Source organism: Phyllobates terribilis, unplaced genomic scaffold (genome assembly GCF_046119375.1).
Source record: "Phyllobates terribilis strain yellow unplaced genomic scaffold, ASM4611937v1 Scaffold_1__5_contigs__length_1240528914, whole genome shotgun sequence".
Classification (NCBI taxonomy): domain Eukaryota; kingdom Metazoa; phylum Chordata; class Amphibia; order Anura; family Dendrobatidae; genus Phyllobates; species Phyllobates terribilis.
The window spans coordinates 895387418-895393433 of record NW_027362761.1 but is presented as its reverse complement, the minus strand read 5'-3'; positions in this window follow the sequence as shown (position 1 = coordinate 895393433).

Genomic DNA, 6016 nt, shown 5'->3' with positions numbered 1-6016 from the left:
TCCCCCCAGTTTTTTTTTTTCATGCGTTCTGCAGCGGCCGAGTGCTGAGCAGTGTCTACGTCACTGATCAACGTCCGTGCTTGCTGCTTTTCAGGACTTTTTCCTGTCCCTGTCAATTCTCCCCCCCCACCTTTGCACCACATCCGCGCACACACCCAGCAGCTGCCGAGAGTTGATTGGTGACATAGTTCACCGATCCACACGTGCTCTCTGTTTGCACCACCTACGGTAGTTTCCTTTTTTCTCTTTTTTTTTCAGAAAATAAAAGTTCACACTGACACACACACACTCTAAATAAAGTACTGACACACACGCACCACATACATGAGAAAAAAAAATTGTCCGGCTCATCCCAAACTCGCTATTCAGCGGAGGAGGCATACGCTATTGTTGCCTCCGACACTGAGACTGACAGCGAGGGCGAGGATCCCACATTTCTTTACTTTTCAGACGCCTCATCGTCCTCCTCTTCTTCCTCCTCTTCCTCCTCAGGTGCTGCTGGACCGCCCCGCAGTCGTTGCAGGAGAGAAAATATTCCAGCGCCCCCCCACTACTGATCCCGTATGGACCTTGCCCCCCAAAAATTTTGAGCCACTGATTCCTGATGTCGTGGCGGAATCAGGAATCAAGTTTGACACCACCAGCCTCACAGAAATAGACTTTTTCAAAGTCTTTTTCTCTGAGGATTTTATAAACCTCATGGTGGGCCAAACTAATTTGTATGCTCATCAATTTTTGGAGCTAAACCTCTCTTCATCATTTTCTAACTGGTCTCCTGTAGACGCAGAAGAAATTATGAAGTTTTGGGGCCTGGTCCTTCATATGGGGATCCTGAAAAAAACAGAAGTTCGGCAATACTGGAGTTTTGACGTTTTGTATAACACTCCAGTGTTCCGAATGGTCATGACCCGGACACGTTTTGAGGCCATCCACAAGTTCTTGCATTACCAAGAAAATGCAAGGTGTCCTGCACGCGATGACCCGAACTTTGATCGTCTTTTCAAAGTTCGGCCGGTCATCGAGCACTTCAACAACAAGTTTGGTGAAGTGTACGTGCCCCAAAGGGACATCTGCGTGGATGCGCCCTTAATTTCTTTTAAGGGGCGGCTTGGATTCCGGCAGTACCTGCTCAGTAAAAGGTCCAGGTACGGGATCAAGCTGTATAAACTTTGTGAGAGTACCTCAGGGCTCCCGGATTGAACCCCCTGAATACCCCCCTGTTCTGGGAGTGAGTGGGAAAATTGTGTGGGACTTGGTGCACCCACTGCTGGATAAAGGTTATCACCTGTACGTGGATAACTTTTATACAAGTATCCCGCTCTTCAAGTCCCTCTCTGCGCGACATACCGCAGCTTGCGGTACTGTCCGCAAAAATCAGAAAGGCCTCCCAAAGACGCTAATTGGGCAGCTGCTCAGAAGGGGTGAGAGCAGAGCCCAATGTAGCGACCACCTGTTGGTGGTCAAGTACAAGGACAAGAGGGATGTCCTTCTCTTGACCACCATACATGGTGATGGCAGCACCCTCAGCACTGTAAGAGGTTCCACTACACAGGTCGCCAAACCAGACTGTGTAGTGGGGTACAACAAGTACATGGGGGGAGTTGATCTCTCCGATCAAGTCCTCCAGCCGTACAGTGCTTTGAGAAAGGCCAAGGTATGGAATAAGAAGCTGGCCGTGCACATTGTTCAGATGGCAATGCACAACGCTTTCCTTCTGTCAAAATGTGCAGGCCAGACTTCTGCGTCGTATCTTCACTTTCAGGAGACAGTTATCAAGGCCCTGATATTTGGCAGTGGTGGCGGAGCGGGCCCCACTACTTCTGGAACTGAAGGACCTCGAATTGTACCGGGCCAGCATTTCCCGGGGCAGATCCCTCACAGCGGAAAAAAAGGTAAGTCACAAAAGAAGCGCCGAGTGTGTTACCGAAGGGGAATACGCAAGGACACCATTTACCAATGTGACACCTGCCCCGACAAACCTGGCCTCTGCATGAAAGACTGCTTCAAAAGGTACCATACTTCCATGGACTATTGAATTAATTTCTAACATATGACAACCTGACGAACACTACACAGCTGACGTAGTGTTCGTCAGGTTGTCATACTTCAGTTGTGTAGTGTTTGTCAGGTTGTCCTACACAACTGGCGTATAACACTACATTATAAAATTGACAAATCAGGTATCCGTTCCAAAAAGGGGGCACTTGTTGGGCATTTCCACTGTTTAGACACATCAGGGGCTCTGAGAACGTGACATGACGCCCGCAGACCATTCCGTCAAAGTCTGCATTCCAAAGCGTCACTCCTTCCCTTCCGAGCCCTGACATGCGCCCAAACAGTAGTTTTCTCCAACACATGGGGTATCAGCGTACTCAGGAGAAATTGTACAACAACTTTTGGGGTCCAATTTCTCCAAGTACCCTCGTGAAAATAAAAATATTGCGGCTAAAAGAGCGTTTTTGTGGGAAAAAAATTATTTTTTCACGGCTCTACGTCATAAACCTTTGCAAAACACTTGGGGGTTCAAAGTGCTCACCACACATCTAGATAAGTTCCCTGAGGGGTCTAGTTTCCAAAATGGGGTCACTTGTGGGGGAGCTCCAATTTTAGGCACACAGGGGCTCTCCAAACACGACATGGTGTCCTCTAACAAATTGGAACCATGTCGCGTTTCGAGAGCCCCTGTGTGCCTAAACATTGGAGATCCCCCACAAGTGACCCCATTTTGGAAACTAGAACCCCCAAGGCACCTATCTAGTTGCATAGTGAGCACTTGGAACCCCCAGGTGCTTCACAAATTAATCCGTAAAAATAAAAAAAAGTGGGTTTTTTTTCCACTTTTTCAATTTTACGAATCAATTTGTGAAGCACCTGGGAGTTCCAAGTGCTCACTATGCATCTAGATAAGTGCCTTTGGGGGTGTAGTTTCCAAAATGGGGTCACTTGTGGGGGAGCTCCAATGTTTAGGCACACAGAGGCTCTCCAAACGCAACATGGCGTCCGCTAATTATTCAAGCAAATTTTACAATCAAAAAGTAAAATGGCACTCCTTCCCTTCTGAGCCCTACCGTGCGTCCAAACAGTGGTTTTTCCCCACAAATGGGGTATCTGCGTGCCCAGGGGAAATTGCACAACAAATTTTGGGGTCCATTTTTTCTTGCTACCCCTGCGAAAATAAAAAAATTGCGTCTAAAGTAACATTTTCGTGAAAAAAGTTAAATGTTAATTTTTTTCTTCCACATTCCAAAAATTCCTGTGAAGCCCCTGAAGGGTTAATAAAGTTTTTGAATGTGGTTTTGAGCACCTTGAGGGGTGCAGTTTTTAGAATGGTGTCACTTTTGGGTATTTTCTGTCATAAAGACATCTCAAAGTTACTTCAAATGTGATGTGGTCCCTAAAAAAATGGTTTTGTAAATTTTGTTGGAAAAATGAGAAATCGCTGGTCAACTTTTAACCCTTATAGCTCCCTAACAAAAAAAAAATTGTTTCAAAATTGTGCTGATGTAAAATAAACAAGTGGGAAATGTTATTTATTAACTATTTTGTGTGACATATCTCTCTGATTTAAGGGCATAAAAATTCAAATTTTGAAAATTGTAAAATTTTTCGCCAAATTTCCGTTTTTTTCATAAATAAACGCAAGTGATATCGAAGAAATTTTACCACAATCATGAAGTACAATATGTCACGAAAAAGCAATCTCAGAATCAGGGGGATCCATTGAAGCGTTCCAGAGTAATTACCTCATAAAGTGACAGTGGTCAGAATTGTAAAAATTGGCCTGGTCATTAACGTGCAAACCACCCTAGGGGGTAAAGGGGTTAATGTTCTAAATTAAACCATACTTACCATCACGCCCATTCTAACTAAAGCCAACGATCTCCTGCAATAAAAGTAAAATAAAGCAACCTCATCTTTACCTTTCCATGGTTCCCAGGACGGCTCCAGCTCTGCTACATTCACATGACAGACTGGATCGCAGCCGAAAGCTTCCATCCGGCTTGCCATGCCGCAGACACTGAGAAGCTCAGGCATGCTTGCGCTCCTCAGTATCTGGCTGTGACGGCATCCAGATGAGCCGAGTTCATGTCCAATGAACTCAGCTCACCTCATGCATGTCATTGACAGCATGGGAGAATTCTCCTGCGCTCAGCGCTTGAGCAGGAGAATTCTCCCACGCTGGGATGGCATTGAGATGAAAGGCCATCCAGCTTTTCATCCTTCAGAGACACTGCAGAGCGCAAGCTGTGATCCAGCCTGTCATCTCAATGCCATCCCAGCGTGGGAGAATTCTCCTGCTCAAGTGCTGAGCGCAGGAGAATTCTCCCACGCTGTCAATGACGTGCATGAGGTGAGCGGAGTTCATTGGACATGACCTCGGCTCATCTGGATGCCGTCACAGCCAGACACTGAGGAGCGCAAGCATGCCTGCGCTTCTCAGTGTCTGCGGCATGGCAAGCTAGATGGCAGCTTTCGGCTGCGATCCAGCCTGTCATGTGAATGTAGCAGAGCTGGAGTCGTCCTGGGAACCATGGAAAGGTAAGGATGAGGTTGCTTTATTATTCTACTTTTATTGCAGGAGATCGTTGGCTTCAGCTGGAATGGGAGTGATGGTAAGTATGGTTTAATTTAGAACAATAAAGAATTGTGTGTTTATATCATTTAAAGGACTTTATTCTGGGTGTTGTGTTTTTTTTAACTTTGACTATGGGATTAGTAATGGGGGTGTCTTATAGACGCCTCTCCATTACTAACCTGGGCTTGATGTCAGCTGGCATTATAAGCTGACATCAACCCCAGCCCTATTACCCCACTGCCACCGCTACAGGGCAGTGGGAAGAGCGAGGCTAAGTGCCAGAATTGGCGCATCCTATGGATGCGCCATTTCTGGGGCGGCTGACGGCTGGTGTTTCTAGCCTGGGAGGGGGCCAATTTTCATGGCACCCTTCCTGGGCTATTAATATCAGCCCCCAGCTGTCTGCCTAGCCTTTGCTAGGTATTAAAATAGGGGGGACCCCACGTCATCTTTTGGGGGTCCCCCATTTTAATAGCTAGTAAAGGCTAGGTATTCAGCTGGGGGCTGATATTAGTAGCCTGGGAAGCTCCGTGGGTATTACCCCCTTCTCAGGCTTCAAACATCTGCCCCAGCCGTCTGCTTAACCTCCGCTAGAGACTAAAATTACGGAGAACCCCACGCCAATTTTTTTTTTAATAAATGCTTTATTTTAACACTAAATGACAAGTACAGTAATCAACACTATCACTGTACTTCTTATATATGTGACTGACATGTTTATATCTATCTAATATATGTGTGATGTTCTATTCTTTCTGTTCTAAATTGTCGGGTACCGATGCTGAATTGCTGGCCGGCTTTTTTAAAGAGACGGTGCATGAAAACACTATTATTTTTTTTAATAAATCCTTTAACAGTAAATGATAAGTACAGTAAGCTGAGCGCTGCCATCCAGCTTGTCATCCTTCAGAGACACTGCAGAGCGCAGGCATTATGGGAACTTCCGATTCCGGTATTCAATATTCTATCCAAACTCAGTATCAGAACTCAGATACCGCGAATATCGGTCGACACCCGATATTTCAGTATCGGAATGCTCAACACTACTGGTCACTAGAAAAGGTACCAAAAGCTCAATGGTGTTGCTGTTCTTTGTGGCCATCAGTTGGAAAGTCACTTCCACCCAGCCTATGAAAGGGATTTCGGTCTGGTTGACAGCTTTGTCGTGGAGTTCCACTGGTCCTAAAAGTTCTTTTAGCGACCAAAGGCAGGTATGTGGCAGGTAGCGCCTTCTCCATTCTTCATTTAAAAGGCTCGCTTGGGCTCCTGTGTCCCACAGTGCTTTTGCCAGGAGTCCATCTAGCTGGCACTGTATAAAGCACCTTTCACCGATTAGGCTGATGAAGCTATCTTTACTGACTGAGGAATGCTCCTCCCAGGAGTACATAGTTTGACCTCCGCACTGGGAATAAAGTAACTGATGCCCCTGTCTCTCTTGCA